The following is a 20,297-nucleotide window of genomic DNA, read 5'->3' on the forward strand; positions in this document are numbered from 1 at the left end:
GTGCAGAACGCCCTACTGAGGGCCAGGCCCCCAATGCCGCCACCACAGAGGGGACCCCAAGGCCGGGGGTGGGTGACGAGCTGATGGCTGGGGAGAGGGGGTTGCCTGGTCCAATGGGTGGATGCCCTGCCCTGCCCTCGGCAGGCTGTGCCCACCAGGCTCCCTCAGCACCTGTCGTGCCTCCTGCTCCTCCAGGGAGCCTAGCTGAACAAATTCTGGGGGCAGCTCCATCAGACGCGTGGATCCTAACGCACCGGCAAGTGCGTTGCAAGTCCTGCTACCTCCACACGGAAGCAGGTGGGAAGCAGCGAAAGGGCAGCCCTGGGCCAGCCTTTCACAGTCGCTGATAGGAGAGCACAGGTCTGAAAGCAACCCAAACAGACTGCCCCACACTTGTGGTCCGAGTGGAGCCGGTGGGGGTCTTTTGAGGGGGCTGTGGGGGAGACAGACCCAGGCACGTTCGCGCCACAGCCTGCACCACTCAGCACGGTGCAGACGGAACCGTCTGTGTTTGGAGAAGGGGTGGAAGGAGGCTGCGGGATGCCAGCTGCTACAGGAGGAGGCTTCTCGTGGTCCCCAGACTCAGGAAATCGCCGTGTGGATGTGTGGAACTGCAGAAGGGATGGGGGCCAGGTGGGGGGCAGGCAGCGCGGCAGGGACCTCCACATCATGGAGCCATGCCCCTCCGTGGAGTTAGCCAGAGCCACCGTGAGGGCGCGGGGTTTCAGCAGGCGGGGGGATGGGGTCAGGCGGGCAGAGGAGAGGCAGTGGGGGTGACCCAGGCCCAGGGGGAGGGCTCCGGGAGGAAGCAGTGCCTCTCCTCGAGCTCCCTCTAGCCGTGCCCCTGCCTCTGGACAGGACCCGTGTGCATCGAAGACACTTCCCCGGTTGTCCTCTGGGGCGGTGAAGCGGGAGTCCACGCTCCCGGAGAGCAGCGCGTCCTCACCCCCAGGGTCGCGCTCCGCGCTCATGGGGCTGTCCCAGGCTAGCAGCATCTCTCGGGGCCCCAGGACCCTTCAGCCTCCTGCTAGAAACTTCTCCTGAGTTCCCCCATGTGCACGACCAGACCCCACAGGCCCTGAGGGGTCCCCGTTACTTCTCGGGGTCCAGTTCTGGCAAGATCTGGCTCTTGGTCGTTCAGCCAAAGGGCGATTTAATCCTGCAAGTAGGAACTCAGCTGTGACTCAAGGTGAGGATTAAGTCGCAGCAACGCCCCCGGGTGAAGAGACCTTCACAGAGCCAGTCTCTACCTGCTTCACCAGAGAACACATGCTCTCAGGGTCCAAGAGGGGCCCAGGGGGCTCCGGAAGCCCCTCTCTCCTCCCTCGTTAACCTCCGCGCAGGCTGCTTGGAGGGGGGCGTGTGGCCCCCAGAGGGCTCTTACCCACCCCTGTATCCCAGGGGGGCTCCGGGCCCACAGTCAGTGCGGGTCCGGCCCTGCCTGCCGCAGGGTCTCACCCCTTCCAAGCTCGGGCAGGCAGTGGCCGCCCATGCCCTCTGGTCCCCAAGCCAGTGCCCCGAGCAAGGAGCAGACGGGGCTGGCGCGGTCTCCCTGCCCCAGGGACGCAGGCAGGGCCTGTCTTCATCCCAACGAGGGTTTTGCCTTGTCCACTCGCTGCACAGCCCATGGGGCCGATTCCTCCAGGTGGCGAGCATTTTCCCTTCCCCAAGGGCAGTATGGGGAGTGGGAGGGCGCCCCTGGATGTAACGGCTACCTCACCCATTCCTTTAGCTGCAGTGACATTTTACAAGCTCTAACGCCCTGGTGGGGCAGCCCTGCCAGCCTGGTTCTCAAAGAGCCACGGGGTCTGGGGGCTGAGTCCCCACTTGTTCCAGTAAAGCTGCTCCTCTTTTATTTCTGGGCTCCATCCCTAGAGCGGGGCTGGGAGTCCCACAGGGACGAAACGGCAGGTATAAACCAGATCTGGCCGGAGTAGGGAGGGACTGCTGGAAAGTCACTGCAGAGAGGCTGGGCAGTGTCCATTCGCCGGGGGAAGCAGGCATCTGGGGCTGAGACAAACGGTCTCTTCCATAGGGAAGGGGACAAGCTAGAAAGGGTCAGGGCTGGGGGTGGGGTGAGGGCGGCCAGGAGGGGGGCAGTCGGGAGGGAAGGCCTGTCCCGGGGGGCTGTCAGCTCGGGCTTAGGGGGCCGAGTTCAGGGTCCAGATGAGGAGGGACGCTCCCGAGTCTGGGTAACGAGCATTTTGTTTGCTGGGTGGGTTGGGATGAGCGGGTCAGCTCCCCGCTGCTGAGGCACAGAGGGAACTCGAGGGCGGGCATCTGTCCTGGTCACAGGTGAACAGGGGCGTCGACAGTGTCCCCTAGTCACACGGGGAGGGCGGCGGTCTCTGTGGTGCTGGTTCCAGAGCACGAGGGCGGGGGCGGAGCCCTGGCTGTTTTCGGGGATCCTAGGGCTCTGAAGTTCAGCACCATCTACATGAAGTCACAACAATACTTTTAAATCAGCTTGAAACACAGGCAGCCTCTCTGAGATGCTGCCACTCCTCTGTCCAGTCGGGTGGAAATCCACCCGGCTGCGTGGAAAGGATTCTCGCCCTCCTCCACACACACTTCTGCACGCTGCTGCCTGGCCTTCCGTTGTGTCTTCCGTGCATTTTCCACGTGCCCTGAAGGCCCCAGGGCCCCACCCATCAGGGGGGAGGTGTCGGCATTCCTTCCTCCCCAGCCCCGGCTGTCCATCTTGTCTCAGGACCCCCAGGCGGTGAGGAGGCAGGACGGGGCGTGCTCTTGTCCTGGTGGGCTCCCAGCCGGTAGGAAATGCGGGGCAGCATCCTGGCGTCCACAGGGGCCTGGAGTGATTCACTTTCCTGCCTTGTGAGGCCTGAAGCCCCCAGGACGGGCTCCCAGAGCACCTTAGGGACCGGAGGTCTCTGACATGCCAGCGAGCCCAGGTTTATTAACTCACTGGAGCCCAGAGTCACTGATTCTGGGCCCCTGCTTCCTTTCCTGACCAGGCCTCCGTGGGCAGGAGGGGCGGCCCAGGGCCTCTGGGGCCTTCTGCCGCCGCAGGAGAGTGCTGTGGGGCCTGCGCTCCACCCCGGGCCCCGCGCTCCACCCCGGGCCCCGCTCACTGAGTGACCGGGCCCTGACCTGCAGCTCCTGGAGACCTGCTCACCAGTGGCAACGACCACCCGAGGACCGGGCCACCCCCGGCTTCGGTGACTGGAATTGGTGATTAGAATCACAGAGTGGAAAAGTCCGAGGGCTGCGAGGGCTGCACGGAGATCTCCGGCCGGGTCCTGGTTCGGGGTGAGAAGACCCAAGCGTCAGAAGTGATTTAAAAATTGCAACGTCTGAAGAGCTTTGGGGTTTCACCCTTTTCTTTATTGACAAGAAGGAGCAGGACTTGCTGGACCCAGAGAAGCGCCGCAGGTGCAGATGTGGGTGCAGGAAGGCAGCTGGTAAGGTTCACAGCTCCTTCCTCCTTGGAGATGGGTAGGTTGGCTGTGGGAGAGGCTGCTGTGTGAACCCCAGGACAGCCACCCCCAGGGGCTGACGAATGAACTGTCCCCCTGAGGCAGTGCCTGGCACAAGTCACAGGTTCTGTCCTGAGCCCTGTGTGCTGACTGCCAACTTGGGTAAACAGGAGCAAGGCCCCAGAAGCAGACATTTGAAGGACATATCTCAGTGCCTGTTGCTTTTGAGACAGTCTCGCACGTCTGCCTCACCTACTTTTCCAACCTTTGTCGAAGCCCCGTCTCCTCCCGCTGCACCCCAGGCCACAACAGCCTTCTCTCAGCGGCTGGGGCGTTCTCTGCCTGGGGCGCACCCAGGGCCTTTGCACATGCTGCTTCCTCCCGAGCCGCTCCTCCTGGCCCCTTGGCTGTGAGTCCTGCTCCACCCCCACCCCCTGCTGCGTGGTGGCTGCCCCCGGCTGGGCAGAGCCCCTCCCTCCCTGAGACTGGGGCTGTGGGAATTCTCTGCCCCTGAGGGTCATTGCCACGTTGGGAATCCCTTTTGGCTTTCTCTTTCCCTGGCTCACCTCTAAGAACACTTTGGATGCTGGAGGTCCCTAGAGACACTTAGATGGAAGTTAGGGAACAGGGGCCAACCAGCCCTCCCGGGGGCGAAAGTGTCCGTTTTTGTGGCATCTCGACACACCACTCTCCAGCCAGGAGAGTCTGAGCTGTTGTCTCCCCCACCGAAGCCTGTTTTTTCCCACCTGTGGAGTGGGGGTGGTAGGAGGACCACCCATTTCCCAGGTGCGTGAGGGTTAAGGCCTCAGTGTGAGGCCTGAAACGGCTACTGCTTGGCCGCAGCCCAAGAAGGAGGCTGACACACACAGGGCACAGAGCCCGGGGAGTGCGGGGAGAGGTCGCCAGAGGTGCGCCCTGCCCGGATTCCCATCCCAGAGGGCAGGGCAGCTTCTGCGGCTTGCCCAGCTGGGGGCCCAGGGTAACAGGTGCTGGCTGCTGGCTGGCTCAGGCAGCTGGAACGGACTCAGCCAGGCTGGGCCCTGTACTCCGGGAGTGGCCGCTGGCTGCTCTCTGCTGGGCCCTCCCCAACTTGCCCTTGGCCGGAGGAGGCCGCTCACCCAGAGCTCACCCTGTCTCTGTAGGCGGCCTGCATCCAATGACAGCTGGACATGTCCCCAGTTGTCCCCAGTTTGGGACAATTCTTGGAGAGTCCCCAGCCCCAGAGCTCCCGTAGGGTTGGCTGAGGCCTCAGCCGTGGCCTCGCGCAGCTCGACCACTCCCTGTGCCCGGGGCCGCCTCCCTCCCAGGTGTGGCCCCTGGGGTCATCCCAGGAAGCCTCCCCATGTACACCTCAGTCGCAGCCCACCAGAGAGGGGCCACGCCGGAAAGGGGAGTCCGTCTCTCCCACTGTCAGTTTCTCCCCGTACCGTGATGCAAGTGGAAATTCGGAGGAAACTCTAGGGATGTGGGGCTGGTACGACGGGGTGGCCCAGACCAAGCCTCCAGGCCACGGCCCAGCTGGACCTGGGAGTCACGTGTTCTGGCATCTCTGCCCATTTCCTGAGCTGGTGTCTGTCCTCCTCGGCTGGCCACCCTCTGTCCCTTCCTGCTTCTCCCGAGGGGAAACCTGCCTCTGTCACCAAACACGAGGTCCCGGGTCCACACTGGAAACCCCGCCACAACAGAGCCTGCTTCTGCCCATGTCCTGACACACGTCCCCTGAGAGCCCCTGGGGCAGGAGGCCAGGGTGCAGTGGGGAATCATCAATTCTGCTCAGAGGAACTAAACTCTCTGATCCCAACAACCCGGGCTGGTTTAGTGCAGCTCTGAACATGTGTTCAGAGCTCTGCGGGTGGCACAAATACAAATTCCATTCGGATAAATCTCCCCTGGATCAGGGAGTTTCTCAACCCTCTGCGCTCTCCCACCCCATTTTCCCTAAGTGATGCTCCCTGCTTCGGGCTGAGCGAACATGAGGCATCCAGTGCTGACAGACGGTTCCTGAGTTTCACATCCTGCCGTGGAGCGGGTATAAGTGAGTTCGACCTTTTTGGAAACTTCAGGGTAGCATTTGCTGAAGTCTGTGACTCAGCAAGTCACTTCTGGGTGTGCAGCCAGCACACGCTCTCAAGGTGTGCGCTCTGTCCGGGGCGTGTTTGAGAGTGCTCCAGCCACCACAGCCCAGTACAGGGACTGCCTCGGGGCCTGTGACCCAGGGCAGGGAGAGAGCGCGCTGAGGTCCCACACTGGCACGTAAACCCAGCCACGGGCCACGTGGAGAAGCCCCACCAGCCTCCTGCTGGGCGAGAGAAGCCCGTACTGCCTGCTACCCCCATGTGACCCCTTCCAGAAGGTCAGAACTGGGGACCCCCCATGGAGCTGCACGTAAGCGACAGAGCCCTTTGTGTCGGGGTCCTGGGGCTGTTGCCACAGCTTGGCACAACCCAGGGCCTTAAACAACGAGAACATGTCCCCTTGCAGCTTAGAGGCCTGAAATCCGTATCAGGGTCGGGCAGGACTGGGAGCCAACCTGAGACTCCGGGGCGGGTCCTTCCTGCCTCCGTCCTCGCGTGTCCAAGTGCCCCTCCTCTTGAAAGGACACTAGTCACCGGATTTAGGTCCCACCCTACCCCAGCAAGACCTCATCTTGTCTTACCAGCAAAGGCCAGTTTCCGAGGAAGGTCATATTCTGAGGTTCTGGGTAGCTGTGAATTTGGGGGGGACACCATTCAACCCAACACACGCTTGAAGGAGCATTGTTACTGGGAGCTCCCCAGGGGCCTTCTGCCGCACGCTGGTCACGCTCCAGCTCGGGGTCCGCGACAGCGGCCTCTTGTGACAGGTCATCAGGCTGTGGACACTGAGGATACAAGCCCTTTACTGTTCACACATTACATGCCAATAGAAAGTCTACACTAAAGAAGAAATTTGCAGAAAATCAAAGGAACAAGTCTGCTCATCCTACAAATGTGTGTTCAGGGTTTACAGTGTGTGTGAAGGTCCTGGGGCCACTGTCACATATGACCACAAACATGGCGGCTTAACCACAAATTCACCATCTCACAGTTGGGAGGCCAGAAGTCGGACACGATCTCATGGGGCTAAAATCAAGGCGTCCACAGAGCTGCTTCTCCCGGAGGCTCTGGGGAGGGTCCCTTCCTGGCCCTTCCCAGCCTCTGGAGGCGCCCGGGTTCCCTGGCTTGCGGGCTGTCCTCTGTCTTCAAAGCTGCAGCCCAGCATCTTCGCTCCTGCCTGACCTCCTGCCTCCCTCCCACAAGGACCCTGTGCTGGCAGTGGGCCCACCTGGGTACCCAGGACCATCTCCCCCCGCAGCATCCTGAACTTAATCACGTCTGCGAAGTCCCTTTTGCCCCGAAACCTAACGTGTTCACAGGTTCCAGGAATCAGGACGAGGGGACCTGCACGTCTCGAGGCTGTCACTCGGCTGGCCTCTTGTCTACCATGAAGCCCAAGAGACAGCAGGGGAGTCTGGACAGGTGCGCTGGCCCTGACCCTCGGGGGGTCTGGGGTGAGGATATACGCAGAGTTAGACCGCGAGGGCGGGGCCCCCAGGGGCTTCCCGAGCTGGAGGCAGCGTGGTGCTGGGCGGGGCGGCTGCAGAGCGAGCAGCCACGGGTTTTGACTGGAGAGCTGGGTGACCCTGCAGCCTGAGAGTCTAGGGTCCAGTGAGAAAGAGAGGAAGGCTGGGGCACCATACAACGTCTCAAGTTCTAGAAGACTCTCCGCCCCGTGACATTCACACTAAGATGGGGAGGCGGGACCTCACTGCGGCTCAGGGGTCCCCACCCTCCCAGATGTCTGCGAGGGGGCTGCCCCAGGTGCAGATGGGGATTCCACAGGAATGATCGGGATCCTCGGCAGACGCTCATTCTTGTGCCTTCTTCCTGCGGGGAGAAATTTCCTCTTGGACTCACTGTTCTCTCCCCATGTCTCCCCATCTCTCATCACTCTGCTTCTCCGGCTCTTTGCTCTGAGGCTCCCGTGACACATGGGTGGCCGATCCACCACCTTTGCACCCTCAAGACCCTCAGCCCCGCTGCCCGGCGGGTGCGTGTATGGGGCCCAGAGTAGCCTCCCTAGGACCTTGTTGGACATGTGAGCCCCCCGGGGGGGTGGCTGGGGGACACGCAGGGTTGACATTAGCACACAGAGGTCCAGGACGGACGAAAGCTGTAAGCTTGGATCCAAGCTACAGCCAACGTTCGCCCGTTCCCTGTGAGATGTGACCATCACGTCATGCTTGATGTGACAGAGAGAACATCAGGTGTCATCGCGTTGACAAATAACTCTCCTTGTTGGCCTGGGGCCTTGGACACGTCTGAACCCAGGCCGTCAGGGCCGCCCGTCAGCACCACGTGGGTGAGGTCGGCCTGGTGGGAAACTGCAGCCGATGAATCCATTATTAGCGGACACTTGGCTTGAAAGGGGAGCCCGGGACAAACGTTTGTTCCTTTCAGGGATGTTTTTTAATGGAAACACTGGGGATTGGACCCCAGACCCGTGCACACCAAGCACGTGCTCCATCACTGAGCCGCACCCTCCCCCGTCTCAAGGATTTCTTACGTGACCAGCCTGATCACTAAAACCACCTTAAGATGCCCGTTTTGCTCAGTGAAGAAAGCATACGTGCCCCGAAGGTCTTGGTGTCAGTGTCCTGGGGCGACTGTCACAGAGGACCACAGCAGGGCGGGCTTAAGCACCAGAAGCACACCCCCAGCCCTGGAGGCAGAGCCCTAGGCCGTGGTGTGGGCAGGGCCACGCTCCCCCGGAGGCTCCGGGGGAGGGTCCTTCCTGCCACTTGGAGCTCCTTGGGGCTCTGGAAACCCTTGGCTCCCGGCTGTGTCCCTCCAGCCTGTGTCTCCGTCCTCCATGGCCCCTCCCTGTGTCTCTGCCTCTCTGTGTGTCTCCTTTCCTGTCTCTTATAAGGACACTCTCACTAGACTTAGGGACCGTCCTAACCCAGGATGGTCACATCTTGAGACCCTTACCTTAATCTCATCTGCAACATCCCTAGATCTGAGTAGGGTCCCATCCTGAGGTTCCGGGTGGACGTGAATGGGGGGGCACTGTCTAACCCACTAGAGATTCCGTGGGACTCTGTCAACATCCAACTCTCCGTCTCCCCATCCCCAGTGCGAACGACCCCCGTCTTGGTCCACCTAGAAATCCCTGGCATCTGGCCAAATGACCCCTGGGTGGGACGGCGGGGCCCCCGGGGAAACTCAGAACCGACAATGGTGCTTGTGGGGGTGGAGGGGGGTGAAGCTGGGATCTCGGGAAACTTGACAACAACCCTGCTATGGGACTCAAGGGGGGTGGCCCGTCAGTGGCATGGTGATGCATGGGTTGGTAAAAGAATCTACCAGAGATAAAGTACGAGAGTAGAAAAGGAGCTGATTAGGGGTGTGCTGCCACAGCCCACCGCAGGCCACACAGACGAGGGGTGCCCGGGAGCCCCGAGGGCCGGCTGGTGGGGGGTTATGAGGGAGGGCCACAAGGCACCTGGGCGGCTTGCGCACGAGTCTCTGGTAGGTTGCAGGTGCGGCAGAGGTTAGGGCCTGCGAAGGGCAGTGGGGTTTCCGGCTCTGACAAGGTGGGCTGGAGCAGGCCGGCCTGAGCCGCTGTGGGAGTGGGCATGGCCTGGGATTATCAGTTTGTTAGGGGAAACACGCCCAGCAAAGAATGGGCTTTATCTGTTGAGGGATGGCAGGCAGACGTCTGAGAGCCCAGGAGTGGGGGTCACCGGACTTGGAAGGATGTCAGTTGGCCCAACAGACCCCTATCTAGACCAGGGTCTTTACCCCCCTGCGAACGGCAGCGAATGGGAAGCTGGGGTAAAGCGGACAGACCCGGGGGGCCTCCCTCCTCTGTTCCCCACGTCACCCTGCAGGGTGACTGTCCCAGACAGCGAGGGGCCATGGGGCTGGGCTAACTGTGGACCCCAGACTCGAGGGCCACATCCCAGGGCCAGCGGGTGAGAGATCAATGTGCGTGCCTAAGAGCTGACAGGTGTGGAAGCTTGACTGCACCGGCTGGGCTGTGCAGGGCCGGCCTCGCACCCATGGCACTCCAGCAGTGTCTGCTCCTGAATTAGCATCAATTAGGTAAGTTAACCTGGAACAGCAGACCCAGGCAGAAACGGTCTGAGCGTGCGGGATCCCACAGCTGGGAGCGCTGTTCCACGCCCAGCTCCTAGGCCCGGGTCATCCATCATACTCTGCGGCTCCTGACGCCCTTAGCAGACCCCCCAACGAACAAGACCCTGGTGGTCTGCCTCCGCCCTCCCCTCCCCGTCCAGGTCGGCCTGTTGCGCAGCCTGGGAGCTCCCGGCAGGTGCGGGCAGAGCGGGCTCAGTAGGAGCTGCCCTCGGCCCCAGGTTGTTGCTGAACACAAGTCCCTGTGCTCCTTGCTGAGCGAGGTGGACAGGGTGGCCCACGCCCAGGAAACCCCCGAACTCCCTGAAGCATCGCCAAAGGCAGGTGAGGGAGGGGTGGCCCAGGCCCGGGATCAGCTGCGCACAGTCCTCTGATTGGTTGATGTCGGGCTAACAGGGCGGTCAGCACCATCAACCCCTGGGTGCCAGGAGGTCGGGGCCACGTGTTCACAATCCTCAAGGAGTTCATTTCTTCCACTTGGTGGTGGTTTTTAGCACCTGAGAGACTCAGGGAACAGGCATGAGACACTATGATCTGGGAGCTTCAGAGGAGCCACAGCAGAGGACATGGCGGAGGGGTGTGTCCCGGGAAGCCCCCTAGGGTCCTGCTCATTACAGAATCTCCCCCACCTGGCCCCTCTCGGCCACTCAGCTCACACTGAGTTCCGGGAAACGGGCTCCCCACTGCCCTGCTGCCCTGCGAGTTGGAGGGCGCCTCCCTCGTCCCCCTGTCCCCAGAACCCTGTCCACGCAGGGACGTGCACGCTGGCTGTCCCGAGAGGTGCTGCTCTGGGAAGGGGCCTGCCCTCGGCCGGGCCTGAGCTCTGAGAGCGGCCATCACGGCTGCATGGACGTGGTCAAATTCCAGCTCCCTCTGTGCCGTGGAAGATAAGGCTGTTTCCAGAGCTGGCGGCTCCGTGAGTCACTGCATGGGGGAGTGCATGCAGGCTGTGGGGGCAGCCCCAGCTGCCGCCGTGAGGGTGTGAGAGGCAGGCTGGGGGAGGCTGTGGGGGAGGCTGGCACCGGCCTCAGCCTTGTCCGAAAGGCTGGTGGAGGACACCACACCCAGAGACCTGGCACCCACCAGGCAGGGGTGAGGGGAGCTTCGTCATTGTCCTGGGGCTGCCGCGACAGATGACCTATAAACTGGAGGACTTAGAGCAACCGAAACCCCCTCCCTCCCGTCCTGGAGGCCAGGAGTCTGAAATCAGGGGCGCAGGGGCGAGCTCCCTCCCGAGGCCCCAAGGGAGGGTCCTTCCTGCCTCTGTGAGCTTCCGGGGCTCTGGGCTTCCCTCGGCTTGTGGTCACGTTCCTCCGGCCTCTGCCTCCGTCCTTACGCGGTCTCCCTCTGTGTCTGTGCCTCAACTATAAGGACATTAGTCACTGGATTTAGGGCCGCCCTGACCTAAGTTCAGACCTCACCTAAACTTAACTAATGACATCTGCAAGTCCCTGGTTCCAAATAAACTCACGTCTGAGTTTCCGGTGAATTCAGGGCTGTAACCAGCGCCCGGCGTGGCTGGTGTAGGCGGCCCCATCGCTCCCCGGGAGCCCCGGGTCAGTCCGAGCCCCGCAGAGCCCTGCTGGATCCTGACCCCTGACCTTGTCGGGACTGGCTGCCGCCTCGTTTCCACGTGGGTGGGTTTTTCCAATGGGGACAGCACTCCCGTCTGGCAGGGGGATTATGTGGGCTCCTGCACTCGGATGAGCTGGCAGAGGCAGACGGCTGTCACCTCACTGATGGCAGGCGTTTTTGCAGGTGTCTGTGTGTCTCTGGAGAGAGGGGGTGATCTCTGGCACATCAATGCCAGGCTGGAGCCCTTTGTGTCTTCACTGTGGGGCCAAACTGCTGGGGAGGTGGCCCCGGTCAGGGGAGGACAGGGTGGGAAGTAGCAGAGATGTCCTGATCCAGGCTCTTGCCCGTGGCCTGGGGCCTGGGGGACGGGGCAGGAGAGGTGTCTCCTCCAAATGCAGGGCCTCAGGGTCCCCTCCTCTCCCAGGTGTGTCCACCCACTACGTCCTCCTGGGGCCAGAGTGCTTGGCCAAGCCCAGACGGCCCCTGCCCTGGGAAGGGACTGGGGGTGCCCACTGAGCAGAGTTTCAGCTTCAAATCAGCCTCGGGCATTAAACCATCTCAGTCCCTTCTCTCCCAGAGTTTCTTCCTTTTTAAAAAATTTATTTTTAAAGGATTTTTTAACTGAGATAATTCATACAATGTAAAGTCAACCATTTTAGAGTCTACAGTCCAGTGGCATTTGGGACACTCACAGTGCTGTACAACCACCGCCTCTGTCTAGTCCCGGAACATTTCTGTTGCCCTAGAAGGAGGCAGCCACTCCCCATCCGTCTGTCCCACCGGCCTGCACCACTGCTCAGCTGTCTATGTCTATGGATCTGCCTTTTCTGGGCGTTCCGCATACGTGGAATCATACGATCTGTGGTCTTTCGTGACGGCTTGTTTCGCTCAGTGTGACGTTCTCAAGGCCCCCCGTGTCGTAGCTGCACCAGGGCTTCCTCCTTTTCATTCCTGAGTAATACTCCCTTGTTTGGATGGAATATTGCTATTTGCTTATCCACTCATCAGAAGATGGATGTTTGGCTTGTTTCCATTTTTGGTCATGGTGTCTTGTGCTGATTCAGACACCCGGTTTCATTTCTCTGGGGCACACGACTGCAAGTGCAGGTGGTGGTCTCCTGGCTTTCCTCTGCTCTGACCGGAAATTCTGGCCTGGCTCTCATCCCAGCTTACTCGGAACTGCTTCCCCCAGGCTCCCTGCCGCCTGGCTTGGAGGGGAAGGGGTCCTCGTTCCCACACTTTGCCTGCCAGCCGAGTCAGGGATGGGGGCACAAGGCATCCCTCCCAGAGCCTGATCGGTGCCCCAGAGGCGCCGCTGGATCACACAGCGAGAATCCTCTGCCCCTTCTCAGTCAGCCCCTTCGGTGGCATCAGGAAAGCCCCACTTGGCGGTCAGTGGGCCTGGACCGCCTCTCAGCTCGTGTGAATTTCCTTTTTTGGCAGACCTGGAGTCCCCAGCGTTTGGCAAATCCTGCTGGAATCTCTCAGGGAGGAAGAAATCTTCCTCTAGGTCCTTCTGACCGTTTAAGAATTAAACTAACCCATGACACATTAACAGGAGAAAAATGAAACCCAGGTTTAATGGCTGAAGCTCTCGCTTCAAATAACATCTGCAGCTAAAGATGAAAGAGGACGCTGAGTGTGGGGACAGTCAGCCGTGGGGGCGGCCAGGAGAAGCCGCCAGCCCAGGCGGTGAAGCAGCGTCAGGGCATCGATTTCCCCGCCCATGAGGGTTTCGAGAGACACAGCCCCCCTTCCAGGCACAGAGAGGGAGACGCCCACCCACTGCAGGTTTCCCTTCGCTCCCTTACAAATGCCAGGGGTTCCCACAAAAGGGCAAGTCCTGCTTGGCTTCCAGAGCTTTCCCCCATGTCTGCTGCTTGGGAATAACCAGCATAGAGTAATGTTCCCAAGAGACACTCTTGGGGGTGACGGACTCTGTTCCCCTGCCAATCTGACGTGGCGTTTTGTTTACACTGTATTTGTTCCTACGGTGACCTTCTGTTTACAGCTAGTTTTCCCTTTAAGTAAATGAAGTGAGTCAATTCAAAGAAAAGCAGTGAGAGGGCAAGCGGTCTGAGCGCCGACTGAGTCACGGGGCGACGGCTCTGGGGAACCTCGGGAAACCAGTCCTTTCTTTCCCTTCCTTTTATTATTATTTTTGAATCGAAGTGTGATTGATTGACAATGTCAGTTTCAGGTGTGCAGCCAAGTGACCCAGTTACACGTACACATACATACATGTACACGTATCTTCAGATTCTTTTCCATTACAGTTCATTGTAAGGAATCGAATACAGTTCCCCGGGCCACACAGCGGGTCTTTGTTGTCTGTTTCATATACAGTAGTGTGCATCTGCTGGGCCAGGAGGCGGGATGCTGGCCACTTGTGTTCAGACATGGATTTAGGGTTTTCTCTCTCTCTCTCGTGGGGGAAGAAAATTTGCTGTCCAGAAATGTCTCGGGTCTGTGGATCGTTTCCAGCTGAAAATAATCAAGGCCCAAGGGACTCAGGAAGAAAGTCTGACCTTCCCCCTTAGCTGCTCGAATTAGGATTTCGATGGAGGGCCTGTGACAGGAATAGAGTGATCACCAGAGAGGTTGGCAAGGAACAAGGGCCCGGTGCCGGGGGAAGCCCTCCGGGATCAGAGTCCTCTGTCCCGGGGTCTCTGCGCCGCCCAGCAAACTTCCACTTACCAAACACTTGCTGTTTCGTCTGCCCTGTGAATTACCTTCCTCCCCTTTGAAGTCCCAAACCACCGCCCCAGCACCCTCTCTGTCTTTACCTGCAGGTGGTACTTAAGGTGAACGTTCAGTCACTTTGGCGAGCTACTCAGTTTTTCTGGGTGATGTTATTACACTTCTGCTTGATTTTCTCCTGTTAATCTGTCTCCTGTCAGTTTAGTTCTCAGACCAGCCAGAAGAACCTACAGGATGTTGCGGAACAGAATCTGGGTCCACTCGCCTGCCACGCGGAACACCAGTCTTCTAACACAAGGTTGTGGGCAAGGAAAGTACGGTGTTTATTTGCAGGGCACCAAGCAAGAAGCAGAGGAAGCTTGTGCTCAAGAGACCCCAATTCCCCAATGGCTTTCGGGGGAGGTTTCTTAAAGGCAACACTTGGGGTGAGGGTTGCATCTCCTGGACTTCCTTCTGATTGGTTGGTGGGGACGCTCCAGGAGTCTCAGTCATCAAGCTTCTGGCTCCACCCAGTCTGGGGTCTCAGCATGTGGTCAGCCTCCTCCGCAAGGCTGGGGCGTCAGTTTCTGCAGAGCAGCTCCGGGATCTGGGTCAGGCTGTGTGTGCGTCCCTCCAGGAGGAACTAGGGCTCTGTTTTATCACTACACTGGTCTCATTACTTTTCTTGCTTAACAGCCTCTCCTTTGTTTCTGTGTTCCCTCACTTCCCTACATAGCAATTGCTTGAGTCTGCTCTCTGGAACTCAGGAGACTAAAAGTCTTTTTTGCAGACAAGAAACGGGGGGTGCAGAGGGACTTTTGCACCTGGAGGGCCCTGCAGGGTCCTGCTCCATTTCACAGGGAAGAGGGACATTTCTTCCTTCTGGACACACCGTCTCTCTCCCTTCAGTTCCTGCTTTCTCTGTGTAAGCTTACACACCACAAGGTGCACCGTCTTCAGTGCATCCCTGGATGAACTGAGATAAACACATACGCTGGGTAACGCAACACCCCATCAAGGTGTAGAACGTTACTGAAGAGCCTTTTGGAAACCAGATTCTGGTTGGGCAGGTCTTGGGCAGAGCACGGAAATCTGTTGAGTAAAGGGTCCCGGGAGGAAGGGTATTGTGGGGAAGCCAGCTGGGAGCTGCTGGTCTGGTGTCAGAATCCGACCATGGACTAGCCCCTGGGTCTCGCCCCTGCCTCCTCGCACGCACGCTGTGCTCTCTCCGCCTAGCCCTGGGGTGAGCATCCTCGCTTGTTGGGCTGGACCACATGGGGACGGCCGTGGTCTGAACAGCGGCACAGTCACCCTCACTTAGGAAGCTGGGGCCTGCCTGCCCAGCGCAGGGACAGCTGAGGCTAAGGGGACCCGCAGACTCTCCCCCCCAACCACACACACTGTATTTTCAAATAATAGGCATTCACATTCAAAAATCTGGGAAACTTCACATTAAGAAATAGCCAAATTTCTAATTTTTTTCTTAAAAAAAAAACAAAAAAAAAAAAACAAGGCTCTGATGACGTCAGGCTCTCCATCCCCAGGGACTAAAGCAGCTGGACTGTGCAGCAGTTGTCCTGGACCGCAGGTGACCATCACCTCCACCTGCCCACTCAGTGCATTTCTCTTCCGGGTCTGGCCCCTGGAGACGTGAGAGATTTCAACTCCTGGCCCATATAAAAACCATCCCCAAGAAAGCAGTAACCCACATAAGGCCACCACATCACAGACCCCCTGGAACAGGGCAGTACTTACCCCGGTCCAAACACCTCCCCTCAGGTGGGGCCTGCCGTCGCTGGCAGAACAGAGGAACCATAGGTGTACAGGCCCCAGAGAGAGACGGGGAGGCGAGGGGAGGTGGAGTGGATTGATCGCTTTCATCAGGGACCGCTTGCCAGATGGGACTGGAGTGGAGACTAAGCCACGTGGGCACCACCACTCCCGTTCCTGTGCCAGTGGCAGACATAAGCAATGGATTGCAGCTCTATCTCTTGGGGCTGTGGTCTCCCAGACTTGGGGGTCGACATTCGGGGTAGAATCACTCTTCATGGTGGTGTGTGGGAAGGGACTGTTTTCTGCATTGTAGGATGCTGAGAGCAACCCTGACCTGGACCCATTAGATGCCAGTAGCATACCCCTCCCCCACCAAGCTGTGACAACCAAAAATGTCTCCAGGCACTGCCAAGTGTCCCCAGATGCCACTCAGGGGCCGAGACAGCCAGGACTGTTGGTTAGAGCTGGCCTGGGTGAAGTCTCTTTGTCGCCCCTGTCGGTGCGCGTGTCCTGGTTTACATATCCACGCTCCGGCACCGTGACTCCCTCCAGAACTTCGCTGCGTCAGATCAACACACTGATGCAACCCTGGGCTCCCCGAGCCCTGCCCGCCGTCCTCCTCTGCCCTTCCTTGGGGAGCGCTGACTCACAGACCTGGGGAAGGGCGGGGGTGAGGGCAGGAGCGCGTCAGAGCAGCTCCAAGGAGCATCTGGCCCCACGGCAGCCTGGTCTCCAGTTACACAAGGTGGAGCATGTTCTGTGGAGAAAGAAAGCCCTGGGGACACATTTGTTTCCTCGCATGAGTGAACCCAGGAGCCAGGTAAAGGCTCCAACGTCCCACCTCTCCGTCCCCGCCCCTCGCGCAGAGGCCGGGCTGATGCAAGAGGCTCCGGGGTCACGCTGCTTCCCCAGATCTGCAGTCCTGCACGCACGCGCTCCGGAGGCGGAGGCGGAGGTGGGGCGGGGTTGGGGTGGCCGCGTCTGAACCGGCTGCTCAGCACTGGGGTGGGTGGGGGCACTGGCTGGAGCTGGGGGGAGGGAGACCCACTGCAGGACATCCCCACCCTGTCCTCCTGGAGCCCTTACAAACACTGAGGGCACAGAAGGGGGGCTGGGGGGGCCTAACGCATGTCAGCCCTCCTTGGTGTCACCAGAGCTCGAATGAAGTGGAGGAGGCAATGGTAGGCGTTGGGTCTGTGCCCTTGTCACGGGGGTTCACCCCCCACATGAACAACACTGGGGGCGTCCTGTGCACTGTAGGAAGTTGAGCAGTGTCCCTGGTCTCCACCCATGAGGTGCCAGGGCACTGCCGCCTCCTCCCCTCCCTGGTACTGACAACCAAAACTGTCACCACCGTCGCCAAGTGTCCCTGGAGGGCACCAGCCCAGAGACCCTGAGCTGAGCACATCTCTGGGAAACATTCCTTCCTCCTCTGCCCAGCGGGACATCCTGTCCCTCAGCGCTCAGCTCTGGTGTCCGCCCGCCACGTCCATGTCTCCCTGTCCCTCGAGCTTCTTGGCCCTGGCCTCTTCGGAGACTGGCTGCCCTCCTCTGGGCTGGCCTCCTGGGCAGGGGCTCCTGCCAGCTGTCCACAGGAAGGGGGCGGCTACACCCCACCACCCGACGGGCATACAGATCCTCAGGCCAGGCGGGTTCATCCTGGTCCTCTCAGAGTCTGCCCAGAGGACCCAGCACGAGCTCGGGCATCCAGAACACAGAGGTCTCCCCACCAAAGTCAGAATTCCCTGGAGAGGGAGGGAACAGAGCTGCGGCCCCATCCTGCAGCCGGCCCTGTGCTGGGGGCTCCTGCGCTGCTCCCTGCCCTTTGACCACCGCCTGAGTGACCACCGCTGTTAAAGAAAAAACAATCCTTCACACATGTTACAGATGGTGAGGCCCACGTCACCCAGGAGCATCAGGATGGGGGCAGGGCCAGCGCAGTGGATCTGCAGGAGGGGAGAGAGATGCAGCGTCAGCGGTGGGTGGGGGGCGGGCTACGGCCACAGAGCAGGTGGGGTCCTTGGGTGGAAAAGAATAGAAGGAAACAGGAGGGGTGAGGGAGATTCTGGCTAAACTGACCCAACAGGATTCCTACTGAACGCAGGCCAGGGGGGCAGACGTCACTGGGGGAGGGGGAGGAACTTGGTCATACATTGAGGGGGATCGGATACCAAAGGTGGGGGATTCTGGCTACACTGACTTGGCAGGGTTCTTGGTAACGCTGGGCTTTTGAGGACATGCCTGAGGGTGAGCCTAGTTGAAAACGTGCTCAGAGGAGCCTGACTAGGTCAAGGGAGAGCCTCTGTCCTCGGGCAGTGGGCATTCGTCCTGCCCTGTTAATGTTCCTGCACAGGAGGGGGCAGGACTCGGGGAGGCCTGTCCACGTGCCCAAGGCCCCCGTGCCACAGCGGGGCCTGCACATGAGGCCGGCACGGCCACGCTGGTCACTGGGAAATTTTGGCGCCCGCTTCAGGAAGGACAAGGGGGCCAGGATTCTCCCTTCTGCCAAACACCTTGCCGCAGCCCCCATCAGGCCCCAAGATCCAGAACACAGTGGACGACCCTCTTCTGGGTGGTGCTGGCAGAGGCCCCTTACTCGACATCTCAGGGGTTTTCTGAGAGTCAGAGCGAGGACCAAGTCCTTTCTCACCAGTGCGTGAAGCTATGTTGTTTTCCCCTTAATTCTGCCCCAGTAGGGGCCTGGTGGGACAAGCGGCCCCCCAGGGAGGGCAGCGGAGGGACCATCCGCCAAGATGAGGGCCTGGGGGCTGGCAAGGGTGGGAGCACCCCAGGATTCCTGCAGCGGGTGAGGAGCCGGGGCGGCAGTGCAGGGAGGGCCTGGCAGGCCGTGGGCGGCGTCGGCACCCAGCCTTTCAGGTCCGGGCAGGCAGGCTGGGTGATGGTGCAAGGTGGCTCGGGGGAGGCAGGGGTCACCAGGGAGGAGGGCAGGGAGAGGCTCATCCACTCTCAGCAGAGGCAGCCCAGGATTCGGGGGACGGGGAGTGGGTGCTGGCTTCCGGATCCAGATCAAGGCTCCGGTTAATTGTCCCGAACAGCGAACTTCAAAGGAGCTCACCTTGGGCTGGACGAGGCAGGGACAGGCCATGATGACAGACCCCTGCCCGGGGAGGCGGGGGGTCAAGTCCTGGCCTGTGAGCCCCAGGGCCTTGCTGGCACCCTCCTGGCACCCTGGCCTGCCTGGGCTGGAGCATTCCTGCAAGTTCCTGCTTGGCTGAGCTCCTAGCAGCCAGAACGGGCCAGTACGAGGAAGGGGACTGACTGAGGGATGAACACAGTGGGGATGTTGTGGCAGGGGGTGTCAGTGATGGAGCACTCATCTAGAATGGACGCTTCCCACCTCCTGTCAGTAGCGAGGCCTCCATGCAGGGCTGCCATGTACAGTTGCACAGTTTGCACACTGCCCAAAGGCACTCTGGCCTGGACATCCTCCAGCTCGAGGACGGGGCATCTGCTTCTTTGCACAGAGTAGCTGTCCACTAGCCAAGCCTCCTGTGGGACTGTGTCTGGCCCAGAGGGAGGTGCTTTTTAACAACACGACTCCCCAAAAGGGAATACTTTTTTAGTTCTCACCAAGCCACTTGCTCCGGCTGTCGCTGTGAGCCCCAGAGTTACTGGCTTAAGACAATTTACTGTGAGTGCTCATGGCTCTGGGCATTTGGGCTCAGTGGATGGTTCTTGCTCAGGGTCCCACACGGCAGCTGGATCCAGGCTCATCTCACGGCTTCGTCCTCCCGGGCTGGGCAGGCACCTCTCTCTCCCTGCAGCCCTCTGTGGGGCTCTCCAGAGCCTGGCATTCCTATGTCTGGTGGTCAGACTTCTTACAGGGAAATTCTGGGCTCCAAAAGTGACTATCTCAAGAGATGGGAGGTAGAAACCACCACCTAAGGCCTGGCCGACACTGGCACCAAGTCCCTTCCTCCAGACTCTATCGGTCCAGCAGCCACAGAGCCCACTCAGACTCAAGGCGAGGAGTTGCAGAGCCCACCCCTTGGTGGGAGGAGAGCCAGAGTTTGTACGGCTGTCTTTAACCCACCTGGACCACCTAGACAGGGTGGCAGCCCAGCGCAGGGCCCGGTGCTAGGGCCTGGAGGGGCCCCGAAAGGAATAAAATCCCACCGTGCTTCACGAGCCCCTGGCTTTGTCAGGTAGACAAGTGTTCCTGGAGTGACAGCATGGGTCACACCCAGGATAGGGCGGCGGTGGGCTGGGGGTCCCGTGCAGGTGCTGGGGGCCCACGGTGGGGCGAGGGGGCAGTGAAACGTGCCGAGAGTTCTAGCCTGTCTTTAGGCCCCAGGTCCGTGTGATCAGCTGGGATGAACCGAGCCTCACATTTTCGCAGGTGTTAATGGCGTGGCTGGGAAGATGCCCCTGTGTGAACGATGGAGAGGAGGCTTCTCCGCAGAGGTGGTCGGAGCCTTAGGAAGCCTGGAACTCAACTTGTGGTGGTGGGGGTGCGATGGAGGAGGGACAGTGGGGAAAAGGGCCAACACAGGCCGAGGCAGGGAGGCCAGAGACCCGGGGTCCTGGGAGCAAGTGTCTCCCGACGGGGAGGCACCCGTTTGTGGCCTTGTCGCTGCCCCCTCCCCACCCCAAACGGACAGCTGTGCTCTGTTTGCTGGAACTTCCTCAGATTGAG

Source organism: Camelus bactrianus, chromosome 21 (genome assembly GCF_048773025.1).
Source record: "Camelus bactrianus isolate YW-2024 breed Bactrian camel chromosome 21, ASM4877302v1, whole genome shotgun sequence".
Taxonomy (NCBI): domain Eukaryota; kingdom Metazoa; phylum Chordata; class Mammalia; order Artiodactyla; family Camelidae; genus Camelus; species Camelus bactrianus.